Source organism: Pantherophis guttatus, chromosome 11 (assembly GCF_059756535.1).
Source record: "Pantherophis guttatus breed Tessera chromosome 11, ASM5975653v1, whole genome shotgun sequence".
Lineage (NCBI taxonomy): Eukaryota > Metazoa > Chordata > Lepidosauria > Squamata > Colubridae > Pantherophis > Pantherophis guttatus.
Window position 1 is genome coordinate 16,362,206 of NC_142073.1, and position 13,663 is coordinate 16,375,868.

At 40.9% G+C, this 13,663-nt stretch overlaps 1 long non-coding RNA gene across 1 annotated transcript; it reads right to left on the bottom strand.

The window, feature by feature from the left end:
* Positions 1-11,722: 11,722 nt before the first annotated feature.
* On the bottom strand, positions 11,723-13,199 carry LOC148112288 (uncharacterized). Its single transcript, XR_015729586.1, has 2 exons — positions 13,121-13,199; positions 11,723-11,894 (listed from the first exon to the last, which is right to left on the bottom strand). It is a non-coding gene; the product is annotated as an uncharacterized LOC148112288 (long non-coding RNA).
* Positions 13,200-13,663: the final 464 nt, after the last annotated feature.

A 13,663-nucleotide genomic window follows, 5' to 3' on the forward strand; every position in this document is an offset into this window, starting at 1 on the left:
TTTTGCACTGCCCTTGTTCCTTTATCTTCTCTAGCTGCTGTTCAGAGTCTTCTTCCAGGTGCAATTTAAAAGAAGAAGAAGAAGAAGAAAGATCCACAGTGTTATGACATTTAAGCTGAAAAAAAGAAATAACAATCGCACCTTTGTTCTGTCTCTCCCAACCATGATCTTGAGCAGAGTGTAGAAAAGGCTACAGGCTGAAGATAAAAAGATCAGAGTAGAGTTTCTCTTTGTCTACCCATCCATTCATTTTATTGCTCCAGTCCATCTGTCTTTTAGTGGCTTCCTGATCGTATCAGATGTCACTTTAAGTGCTATTGCTAAATGCCAAAGGAGTCTTCTGCATAGGACTGTGCTTGCCTTTCATTGTTTTGCACGGACTTGTTAAAGGAGCTGGTGGATTTCAGTGTATTAAAACATATCTATCTAAATATATGAACAAAACAGTTCTGGGGAACCTAGGAAGACTACCGTGTGGACACGTATAGCTTGCCTTGCATGGCATATTTATTATTCATGCCTTTCTGAAATATTGTGGAAATCAATTCAGTGATTACAGCTCAGGGTGCTGTTCAAACTCAAAACAACTGGATTAAATAAATCAGAATTAAGTTAACCGGGAGTGCAAACATTACCTAAATGAGAATCTCTTCTCTGAGCCTATCCTTTCTCTTGAAGCAGATCTGAAATCTTTCCAGACAAGGCATCCTGAGAAATTACTCAAGACTCCAGTTTACCAGAGGGTTTTAATAGATCAATCTCCAGGGGACAGTTTGAAAAGACTAGTGGTGGGTTGTTACCAGTTCGCCCCGCTTCGGGCGAACTGGTAGCAGCGGTGGCGGGAGGCTCTGTTCACCTGCCCGGATGTCATCAAATACGTTCTGCGCATGTGCAGAAGCTTCTGCACATGCATAGAAGTGGCACGTGCATAAGCGAACCAGTAGCAATGGTAAGTGAAACCCACTGTTGGAAGAAATGTCCATCTAGGTTCAGTTTCAAGTGGGGAAAAAGACACTGGAAACATGGAGACTGCTTGGAAAGATGGTTTAATGGTGGACAGGAATCACATGGCTTGAGTTCCTGAGTAGAAAACAAAGAAGCCCCAGATGCTGGTTTTATGCCCTCTGTTGGGCCCCACCTCTGAGTTTTTTGTTCCTGTATAAGACATGTATCCTGATTGGTTGTCAAACTCCTAGGTGGTCTAGGGGTCTCAGCTAACTTTGTAGGTTGTCTCTCAAGCTTGCTTAAGTCTTGGCATGTGGTGAGTTTCTGTTACTAGATGGGTCCTATTGTGTTGCAGATGATGGCCCATTGACAAAAGTGGGGGGAAATGAGTGAGCTTGGCTGAGGCCTTAATGGCCCATTGACAAAGGTGTGTGTGGGGGGAGGCAGGAAGCTGCTTTGTCTTTAAAACATGTTTCTCCATTTCTCATCCAGGGAAATATAATATTCTGCTTTTTTTTAAATATTTCCTAAAATATTTCATTCTTCTAGGAGAGGGGTAAGTGCTAACTTCCTACACCACCACTGGAGAAGACCCATTGAATGTAGGAACACTTATCAGATATAGAAGGAGAATCTGAACTATTCCAAAGGTAATTTTTCCCCCGAACCTGACCATCCTTCAGATATGTGGATTTCAGTATCAGAATTCCTAGCCGCCATAACCATTGCTGAGCTTTCTGGGTTTTGAAATTCTAGAAGATGCCCACATTAAGGAAACGTGGCCTCGGTTGTCACATACAAACTCTCTGGTTTACGTTTTTATATTTTCTGGTAGTGTTGGTAAAGCTCTTGCTGTAAATGCTGGAGTTCTGCTGCTAGTCTATAAACTAAGTTCGTATGTTGTTCTGGGTTTTTATTCAGTTTATTTCCCTTTTGTCTTGATCAATTGGATATATTCAGCCAATAGGAGGTCAATCAATATATCATATCCAGTAGTGGGTTTCAATTTAGTTTGCTACTGGTTAGCTCTCGCGCGCGCAACACTTCTGCGCATGCACAGAAGCATCCGGACACGGAGCCTCCCACTGCCGCTGCTACCAGTTCACCGATCCAGGGCAAACCAGTAGCAACCCACCACTGATCATATCTAAACTAATCATGATTCAGTGTAATATGTGAATCCAAACAGTGTCCAACCATGTTATGAGGTCTAAGTATAGGGTAATTTTAAAATATATTTTACTATTTACTAAGACTGTAAATTACTACTATTATTCTTCTCATCCTTCCTATTATCTATCTCTTCCTATTTATGACTATAACCTTGTTGCTTGTATCTTTATGATATTTATTGCTTTATTTAGCTTCCTAATATGATTTGATTGCTTATTTAGTATCCTATGACTATCGCTAAGTGTTGTATCTTTTTATTCTTGATTAATGTATTTTATTCTCCTTATGTACACTGAGAGCTTATGCACCAAGACAAATTCCTTGTGTGTCCAATCACACTTGGCCAAAAAAGAATTCTATTCTATTCTATTCTATTCTATTCTATTCTATTCTATTCTATTCTATTCTATTCTATTCTATTCTATTCTATATTCTCTGTTCTATTCTATTCCATTCCTTCTGTTCTCTATTCTATTCTATTCTATTCTATTCTATTCTATTCTATTCTATTCTATTCTATTCTATTCTATTCTAATGTTCTAGTGGTGCTCCAGCAGTTCTCATCTAATTTCATGCTTTTGAAATTTTCCCTTAGAGGTGATTTTTTAAACATTTTTAGACATTCTCAAGTTATAAAAGCCACAACCTGTTTTCCCTTCCTTTTGATTTATCTAACATCATCTCACTGCTCCCTGCAATCTATTTTATACTAAAAGAATTTTCATTTGCCTTTCTTATGTAAACAAATTAATCTCAGGGGTAGTGAATACATGTAGCTCAAGACTGAACTGTTTGCTGGATTATTGGTATTCTCAAGAGCTTGGCTATTTTTCTGCGGATGTTTTGTTACCAAGCTAGGTAACATGGCCAAGTGAATTTCCAGGTGGTGTTGATGATGGTTCCCAATCTGGTAACTAAACATCTGCAGGAAACTAACCAAGCCCAGAGAATACCAAGAATATAATAGTGAATCAAGCTCCTTAGCCTGCCCTTAAGACAATAAAATTTATTTAGGACTGTACAAATCTCTGGAAAGTTGTGGGTTAAGCCATATATTAAATGAAGTCTAAATATAAATAAGACCTCAGAGAAATGTATCAAAGGTTATGCTGGAAGAAATAACCTTCTGGGTTCAGTTCCAAGTGGGGAAAAGGACACTGGATTCATGGTGGCTCTTTGGAAAGATGGTTTAATGGTGGACAGGATCACATGGCTTGAGATCCCAGGCAAAAAAGGCACATGGGTGTGTGTGTGAGAGAGAGTGAGATTTATACCCTCTGTCGGGCTTTGAATTTGAGCTTGTATTCTGATTGGTTGTCAGACTCCCAGGGAGTGGGGGTCTTAGGTAACTTTGTAGGCTGTCTGTGTCCCAGGCTTGGTTGAGCCTTGCTGGGTGATGTAACCTTCTCAGGTGCCATGTGGTGAGATGGGTAGAGGGCTAATCCTATCATGTCCTGAGGGCCATGTCTTAATCCCATCACCCTGGAGCTGAAGGTGGGGCAGGGAGCTGCTTTGTCTTTATACATGTTTCTCCTTTTCTCATCCAGGGAAATATAATAGTCTGCCTTTTTAATATTTCCTAAAATATTTCACTCTTCTAGGAGAGGGATGGGTGCTAACTTCCTACAGATGTCGTCCTATTGTCTGCACTGAAGCGCTATTCAAGTACTCCATATATGGATCGAAAGAGCATCATTTCCTCTTGGATTACTGAAGTATTATGTCTTTATCCTCCTCTTCCTCATGTCTCAACCTTACTTCCTTTGTAAGCAAGTGAAAGGAGTGGAGGAAATGCCTCTACTCTTCCATCAAGTGAATGTAGGGATCCAGCCAATGGTTTTGTGATTGTCATGCAGAATTGGTTCTTCTTGCCTTGTACTCCTCCAACAGAACCTTAAGAACAAGCCTGATTAAGTTACCGTTTGGCACGAAAGCACTGAACAGATGGGCACAGGTAGCTCGGGGCTGCACAGAGGGGTGGAACAGGAATATGCATGAAGGTTGCATTGAGTTTTGAGGACTTGTTTCCCAGACGAAAATGCCAGCGCATCTGTCTGGCTCTTGTGAGCTCAAGAAAGAAATGTCACCTGTAATCTAACTCCGATTTGCTTTCACTGGTATCAGGAAAACAACAAAAAAAAGTAAAATAGCATCTGCTATAACGTAAGACAGGCTATTCGCCCTCCCCAAGCCAAGGAGAGTGAATGGAATGAATAGAGAGAATCAACGTTCCTAGCAAGATTAGCAGTTGTTGGAGCTTGATGGATTGTGTGTAGAACGGGACCTGGGGACATCAAGCAGTATTTTGCAGCTTTGGGAAAAGAGGCAAAAATACTAAAAAGGAAGGTGAAAGTAGCACCAGCGTGTTTGCTGCTGTTCAGACCTTGGTTCCCTTAAAATGCAGGAAGCAGAATCTTGGTCCTGGCAAAACCTCTTTTATTTACATGACTGTGAATTACTTTCATTCATAGTCAGCAAGTCTTGTCCAAACAGTTTTTCAAAGGAATGAAACTGCTGCACTGGCTCCTGGTGGTCTTCCGGGTGCGCTTCAAGGTTTTGGTTACCATCTTTAGAGCACTCCATGACTTAGGACCTGGTTATTTACGGGACCGCCTACTACCACAAGCAGCCTCCCACCGGCCGGTACGCTCTCATAGAGAGGGGCTCCTCCGGGTGCCGTCAGCTAAACAATGTCGACTGGCGGCCCCCAGGGAGAGGGCCTTCTCTGTGGGGGCACCCACTATCTGGAATGAGCTCCCCCCAGAGATACAGAGGATCCCGGATCTACGCACTTTCCGCCGTGCTCTTAAGATTCTCCTATTCCAGCAAGCTGGCCTGGCCTAATTTTCTCCCCTATTTTAAAATTCTTTTAAATCGAAATTTTAATCTGTTTTAAATTATTGGGATTTTTTAATTGTCTCCGGCTAAATTATTTTAATTATGTCTTTTAACTTTTGTATCTATGTTTAGTTTAGTTTAGTTTAGTTTAGTTTAGTTTATTTGATTTGTAGTTTATTATATGTTTATATGTGTTTTATTTTGTGCCTGTTCACCGCCCTGAGTCCTTCGGGAGTAGGGCGGTATATAAATCTAATAAAAGAAAAGAAAAGAAAAAAGAAAGAATATTTATCAACACATCTTATCTCACTTGGAAAGCTGCCACATAACTTGTTTCTAAACGCAGAGTAAGGCAAAACGTGGCACAGAGTCTCTTAGAGTCATGAACAGAACTTTCCACTCTTGAAAACGACCGACCAAACAAATTGTTTCCTGCAAAAGCCCCCTCCCCATTCGCTCTTCTTTTGTTTGGAGGGGCCAATTATTTCCAAGGTGTGGCTTTACTCCCAAGTCGGCCCTGCTTTCTTAGTTATTCTTGTCTTCTGGCAGCTCTGCGCATGCGCACACTGGGAACGGGCTCCAGCTGTTCCTCTGCCTCACTGCTGTCTAGCTCCCTCTCTGCCTCCGACGCAGAGCCCTCGTCCGAGCTTTCCCCAGCCCCCAGGACTGGCCCACGTTCGTCCCCAACCTCCTCACTTTCCGACTCTGCTGTCAGCTCTGCTGGCCGCCGGCAGACCACAACAGCTGCTGGGCTGTGTGGCAAGACATTTGTTTTGTTGTTTTTCCTTTACCAAGGCTGATTATTAATGCCTTGAATTCTTCCAACTCTCTGATAATATTTGATAACATACTGACACAACTGATACTAAAGTAATGTCAAAAATTGGCCTTTGCTGATTCATGGTTATGGGCAGGATAAGTTACAGGGAGTCATATTTTCAGTGCTGTGGTAACTTTTTAGCACTGTCATAACAGTCACCAAACAAAACAGTTATTAAAGCAAGGATTATCTGTAATAGAAGACCATTGTCCAGGATTAATAACGGCTAAAGCCCACACAAGATTAGATGTTTTTCTGCATCCTAAATCCATATTTTTTTGTTTTTGTTTGCAGTCATTGAGAATGTGTGATACCATAGATCTAAAGATGATAAAGATGTGATAAAGACCAAATATTGAAGTAATTCCTGGATTACGTATGAAGCGTTTACTTTTACTACTTTGTCTGGAAAAAAAAAATCCAGGTATCTGATCAATTGAAATGCGGTCTTGAAGAGTCTTACTTGGAAATCTTCCTTCCACATGTAAGGTCCAGGATTATGATTCCCTTGGCTCAGTGGTGAAATGTAAAATTTGTTACTACCAGTTCTGTGGGCGTGGCTTGGTGATGGTGGGGTAATGTGACTGGGTGGGCGTGGCCAACTTTTTTTTAAAAAAAAACTTTTAAAAGCATTTTTCCTACAACCTCTTCGGCTGAAGAGGTTGTAGAAAAAATGCTTTTAAAAGGCTCTGACGATCCCAGCTGAGTTGCCTTGAAGAGGTTAGATTTCAGGTACATGAATATTCTTTGGTCAAATCCCAAAGCCTCAATAAATAGGCCTGAAGCTTTTGTTTTCTTTTAAAAGAAACTTTTTTCTGCTTTTAAAAGAAAAAAAAAGCCTCTGACGGTCAGGCAACTCAGCTGGGATCGTCAGAGCCTTTTAAAAGCATTTTTCCTCCTTTTTTTAAAAAAAAAAAGCCTCTGATGATCGTGCAGCTCAGTTGGGCATGGGGGGGAGGCAGGGATCTTTGCTACTGGTTCTCCGAACCACCCGCTGCCATTGCTACCGGATCGGGCGATCCGGTCCGAACCGGGAGCATTTCAACCCTGCCCTGGCTTTGTCTAAAAGACACTGGTCATGATGACTACCAGAAACCCCTGATCCCCAATGGCATTTGATCTATCCACTTGAGCTGGACATCATGCATAGTTTGTGTCCCCTCTTAAAATTGTGCAACCTATTATAGTCTTATTCCCGCAGGACTTATTTATTGGCTCTAAAAGTTGCAGAAGAAGCATCTTTGGTTCTATAAATACCATGAAAGTGGCACACATACTGGGATGGCAGGCATTCTAAAAATACAAATGTAAAGTTATGTCTCAAAATACTCTAATCAGTGTGTGACAAAGACAGTATGTATCTATATGAGTGTAATGCTGATCATCTGCAAATGATGGTTAGAATTACAACCATCCTGCATGCAATTGGCCTACAAGATTCTTACTTGATCTGATTAGTTTGTTAATATATTAATGACTATATCTAAGGCAATAGAGATGTCTTTTTAAGTTTGGTGGTCAACTTTGCAAATATTACGATATTATATTATGCATTTGTACCCCAGGCAGTCTGAAAGAATTGTCAATAATTTTGAAATTTATGGAGGGGATTGCACTAAATGTTATGTTGACTTCCAGAACAAATAAGCTCTCTTGCAAATAAATGAGCAATGGGGTATAACTGAATGGTTTTCTGTAAACTGTAGTCATTGCTAAAGGAGAATTCTGTCATTAAGAAATTGTCAGAGAATTTTTTTTTTCTGAAGAAAATGTCAATTTCTCTGCCCGCAAATGTGAAAAAAAAATATGAGATGTAATTTTGTGTCCACTTCTAATTTGTTAGTGATGATAATTGTCTCAGAGCAGAGGTAGATGTGTCCTACGATTCTAAATTACATTTTCATCAATTAGGTCAAAAGTTCTAATCAAGGATGATTTTTTTTTGGGCACTGTTGAATTCTCGGTATTCTTTTCAAATGCAGCTGCAGGTGAAAATTCCTTGCTGTTATTCCTTAACATGACCACATGATAGCAGCCTAGGAAAAGCAATGACTTTTATGCTAAGCTGGAATGACAGTGAATGTTTTAACTTTTGTTTTTTCCAGTTATACGGTAGAGGGCAGTAAAGGAATGGACTGGAAATAGGTACTATGCTCTCACACAGGTAGTTCTTGATTTATGACCACAATTGAACCAAAAATTTCTGTTGCTAAGTGAGACATTTGTTAGGCTTTACGACCTTTCTTGCCCCAGTTGTTAAGGGAATGTGGTTGTTAAGTTAGTAACATGATTGTTAAGTGGATCTGGCATTCCCATTGACTTTGCTTGTCGGAAGGTTGCAAAAAGTGATCACATGACCACGGGACATTTATGCAACTGTCATCAATACATGCCAGTTGCCGAGCATCTGAATTTTGATCACATGACCATGGGGATGCTGCAACAGTCATTAAGGTGAAAATGGTCATAAGTCATTTTTTCTTAGTGCCATTGTAACTGAATGGTCATATGCTTATATATTGCTGTTTTACCTTAACCAGCAAAGCGGAATATACAAAACTTTAGTACATAAGGGTACAGATGTTCACACATGGATATGACAGGGACATATGTAAGTTTATATAAAAATTCAGAAGGAACAAATGCTATTTCCTTGGGTCCTTATTTTAGCCAATTGTTCCACTCAATATAACTACTAATTCCTTTAGAAATCTCTTACAATGAGTTGTGAAAAAATAACTCCCGTTTCAAAATTTAAGGAAGGCCTTCTTACACTATCAGCAATTTAGATGGAATTCCCTAAGAATATTAATAATTGAATCGAATTGTTCCTCCAGAGAATACAACTTCACAATTTCTTATGTCTCATTAAGGAACACTAAGCAGGCAATTAGTGGTTACTAAGCAGTTGCAATGTATGGCTGTGAAACAGTGGTGGGTTGCCCCCCCCCCGGGTTCGGACCGGTTCTCAAGAACCAGTAGTAAAACTGGCGGGAGGCCCTGTCCACCGCCCTGGATGTCGTCATCAGCGATCTGCGTATGTGCAGAAGCAAGGCGCAGGCACGAGCGAAGCGAGTGCATGTGCGTGATCCCATTGCGAATCGGTAGTAAAGGTAAGTAGAACCCACCCCTGTTGTGAAAGTTGGACCAGAATGGCTGAGCGCCAAAGAATTGAGGCCTTTGAACTCTGGTGCTGGAGAAGACTCCTGCAAGCCCCTTGGACTGCAAGGCGATCAAACCGGTCAGTCCTAGAGGAGATCAACCCTGACTGCTCTTTAGAAAACCAGATCCTGAAGATAAAGAAGAAGGGGACGACAGAGAATGAGGTGGCTGGATGGAGTCACTGAAGCAGTAGGTGTGAGCTTAAATAGACTCCAGAGGATGGTAGAGGACAGGAAGGCCTGGAGGAACGCTGTCCATGGGGTCGCGATGGGTCAGGCATGACTTCACAACTAACAACAAAGCAGGCGGTCATGTCTGGACATTCAGTGAATAGTGGATAGGGTCATCATTAAGAAGAAGGCATGACCATCATATTAATTTAATTTAATTACTCCCTGAAGTCTATAGAATTTTCAAAAGCTTTCTTCCTCTCTACAACAGGCTTTTCCCCCCACCTTATTCCCAGAGTATTTGAAAAGTTGCTTAGGAGCCCTTCTTTGGCCGTTAAAGGTGACAAAGAGCAATATTGGCAACTATTTTTTGTTAAATATTTTTACATCACTCCAAAACTGTCTAGCTGCCCTCACCGAAAAATGCCAAAAGGAATTCCTTCCTTAAGTCTTTCTGTGGGATTTTAAACATGGAAAAACCAAGGAGGATGCAGTCAGCTGGAAAACAGGAATACAGTGAAATGTACCTCTGCATAACTCTGCTGTTTTCTGAGTTGAAAGTCACCACATGAAAGGAAGGAAGGAGGGAGGGAGGGAGGGAGGGAGGGAGGGAAGGAAGGAAGGAAGGAAGGAAGGAAGGGCGAAGGAAAGAGAGAGAAGGAAGGAAGAAAAGAGAAAGAGAGAGAATGAGAGAGAAGGATGGAAGGAAGGAAAGAGAGAGAAAAAAAGAGAAAGAGAGAGAAGGAAGGAAAATGAGAAAGAGAAAGAGAGAGAGAGAGAGAAAGGAAGGAAGGAAGGAAGGAAGGAAGGAAGGAAGGAAGGAAGGAAGGAAGGAAGGAAAGGAAAGAAGGAAGGAAGGAAGGAAGAAAAAGAAAGAAAGAAAGAAAATAAAGTTCTCTTATCATATAAAATAATTTTCAAAAGTAAATTCTCTTTTTGTTAAATCAAATGAAAACCTATAGAAAAAAATATGTAGGATCATTTTTCTACAGAACATTGATATTGGACATTGGCTTTAAAAAAAAAAAAAAAAGTTGCACCACTCACAAAATACTGCTATTCTTGGCCCTAACGCCGGTGAATTAATGTGAAAAATTAAACCATGATAGTGCAGTTGATTAAACCCTTCTGAGACATCACTTGAGGGAAATGTTTTCTCAGAGGAGTCCTAAGATGTGTTCTCAGTCTTCCTCCTCCTTCATTAAAGATGACTGAAGAGCAGCATCTTAGACAGAGCTTGAAGTTCAGAAGGTAGCGGCTAAATTGTTGTTTCTAAAGCTATATATTTAGAAGCAAGAGAGTTTGCCTGTCAAAGTGGATTAATGCAGGCTTGGGAGTAAAATCTTTCCCAAGAAAGAAAGAAAGAAAGGGAGAAAAAAATGTCTCAGAGGAACAAGGCAAAGGAAATAAAGAGAGGAACCAAAAAAGAGCTTCACTATCTATTTAAAGAGAGGGACGCGGTGGCTCAGTGACTAAGACACTGAGCTTGTCGATCAAAAGATTGGCAGTTCAGCGGTTCAAATCCCTAGTGCCGAGTAACGGAGTGAGCTCCCGTTCCTTGTCCCAGCTTCTGCCAACCTAGCAGTTCGAAAGCACGTAAAAAATGCAAGTAGAAAAATAGGGACCACCTTTGGTGGGAAGGTAACGGCGTTCCGTGCACCTTTGGCATTGAGTCATGCCGGCCACATGACCACGGAGACATCTTCGGACAGTGCTGGTTCTTTGGCTTTGAAACGGAGATGAGCACCGCCCCCTAGAGTCGGGAACGAGTAGCACATATGTGCGAGGGGAACCTTTATCTTTTATCTATTTAAAACATTTGATAGTGGAAAAATCAGGTTATTAGGCTCAAGTGCATGTTATCATGAAAAATACTCTACTAAAGGGAAGTCTATGCCTTTGTAAGAGTATTTTGTGGGTAAAATAGACTGTTCAAAAAGCCTGGCATGAGTCCAATCAACATTTGGTTCAGGAAATTTAAAGACAAAAAAAAAAAAAGAAATCAAGAAAAGACATGTATGAAAACCAGCCTCAAGAATAACAAACTTCTTCAGCTACTCTCCAACCAACTCAAGAAATGAGAAATGGTTACCATCTCAAAATCAGGGAAAGCAAGGTAATTAAATAATTTCTGAAGGAGGAAAATATGGGGTGTTATCAAAGAGATAAGAGCCTGAAATCTTAATTCTATCTTTTTAAAAATAGACTCATTTTAATGAGCCAAGAGTTTTGTACACTGCATTCCTATGGAGGGTTGGATGTTGAGAGTTCGCAATCTTCCTTTCCTTTCCCTTGCCTTCCCTTCCCTTCCCTATCTTCCTTTCCTTTCCTTCTATCTTTCCTTTCCTTTCCTTTCCTTTCCCTTCCTTCTTTCCTTTCCTTCTGTCTTTCCTTTCCTTCTTTCCTTTCCTTTCCTTTCCTTTCCTTTCCCTTTCTCTTTCCCTTCCCCTTCCCCTTCCCTCCTCTTTACTTCCCTCCTCTTTACTTCCTCTCCTCTCCTCTCCTCTCCTCTCCTCTCCTTCTCTTTTGGTTTTCCTTTTAACTACTTTTCAGCATCAGGACCATAGTCTCTTTCTTGGGCAGGTGGAAGACCAGAGAAAGAGGGAGCTTGGAATAGTGATTTCAAGAACAACTTTAATTCCTGGAGATGCCCTGTCTCTCTCTCTCTCTCTAACGTTCTGGTAGTCCAAATCCTGTACTGGAGGCTGGAACAAAGAGGCTTTTAAGGGCAGAACATCTCCCTCAATGGCAAACTCTCTCTCTGCTGGGCCTACAAGCTGTAGTGCCTGCCGAAGAGAAAAACAGGAAAGAAGGTGGTCAAGGCATCACCATAGGAACTGAATTCTAAACTAATCAGGACAGAGAAAAGGAAGTATATTTTGCACAACACATAATTAAATCTTGGAATTCATTAACACAAGATATGGAGCTGGCTACCAGTCTAGCAGGCTTTGCAGTAGTGGGATTCAACCGGGGTAGCAACCAGTTTGCTGAGCGCGCATTTTGCACGCACACAGTGCATTTGAAAACAGCTCTAAAACTTACCTTCTACTGCAGCCCCAGTGAGAAAAACAGCTGAGGCACAGCAATCCGCTCTGCCGCGCCTATTAGCTGGGTTTCAAACAAAGGAAATATAGGTCAATATAGCACAGGGGTGGGCAGGTGGACCCAGCTGATCGTCGGAGTAAACCGGTTCGCTCTCAGCTGATCGCCAGAGATACCGGTTTGCCTGAACCGGTCTGAACCAGCTTTGGGAAAAGGTTTGGACCAATTCATGAAAGCCGTGGGGACCTGTGGTATTAGCCTTGATGGCATTATGACTGTCTCTGCAATGGTCATCTGTTGGAGATTAGTAGGCTTCTTGTAAAGGTGGTTGGCTACTGTGAAAATGAAATGATGGACTAGAAGAACCAGGAGTCCAAGCCAACAGAACACCACTTATGTTTCTTATGCCTGAGGTCTCACCCCTTCTGTTTGTCGGCCAGTACTAGACAAGATTTTAGATTACAATGCTGCGACTATTACCTTACTTGTTTTCTCACATACACAAACAAAACTGCTGCTGCTTGTAAGGGGACTTAAGGTTTGTCTTACAAATTTCTGCCACCAGAAATGTAATGTGTTTTAGGCTTACCGTACATTAATATTCTACCCTCTGAATCATTTCAGGCTGGTTTATCGAATTTATTCAAAGACGTAGATGAATAGATTGTTTGGATTCACTGAACCGAATCAATTCAATCACCTTCTATATCTCTCTGCGTACATTTAATTATTGGAACAGATGGAACTGGAATAGAGGTGGAGATCTGTCCAAACCAATTCAGACTTCTGGATTCAGTTAATTGTACAAATCAGTCTGAGCAGTCAAACTGGACAGAGCTTCCATATTTATCTGAATCTTCAAACTGAATTATACCTCTGGAGGTTTTCGTACCTCCGGTTTCTAGAATTGTATTCTTTCTCCTTCATGAAGGGCATTTTTTTTAAAAAATAAAGTTCTTCAAATTACTATCAGTATTCTGGAGGTGGAAGTAGATATCAGGAGGAGCTTTAGATAATTAAGGAGAGATCCAATGTAGAAATAAGGAGGAATTTCCTGACAGTGAGAACAATTAACTGGTGGGACAGCTTGCCTCCAGAAGTTATGGGTACTCCATCACCATAAGTCTTGAAGAAGAGACTGGACAGTCATTTGTCTGAAACGGTATAGGGTCTCCTGCTTGAGCAGGGAGTTAGTCTAGAAGACCTTCAAAGTCCCTTCCAACTCTGCTATTCTGCATCTAGAAAAAAGAATGGCTGAAGAGAAACACAGATGACAAATTAAGAGAGCGACTTGGATAATTTTCTCCTATTGCATTTATCAAAGAGGCTTGTTAAAACCTAAAAGAACTCTATGTGATGAGAGAAAGAAGAAACGAAGACAAATAAATCCCACAACAAATTTGAATGAAAGATGAAACAGTTGAAGAAAAAGGGATCTAGTCAAAGACACAGATCTCTGCAAATGTTAAATACGACTTACAGTACCACATTGATAGATGTGTAATTTTAG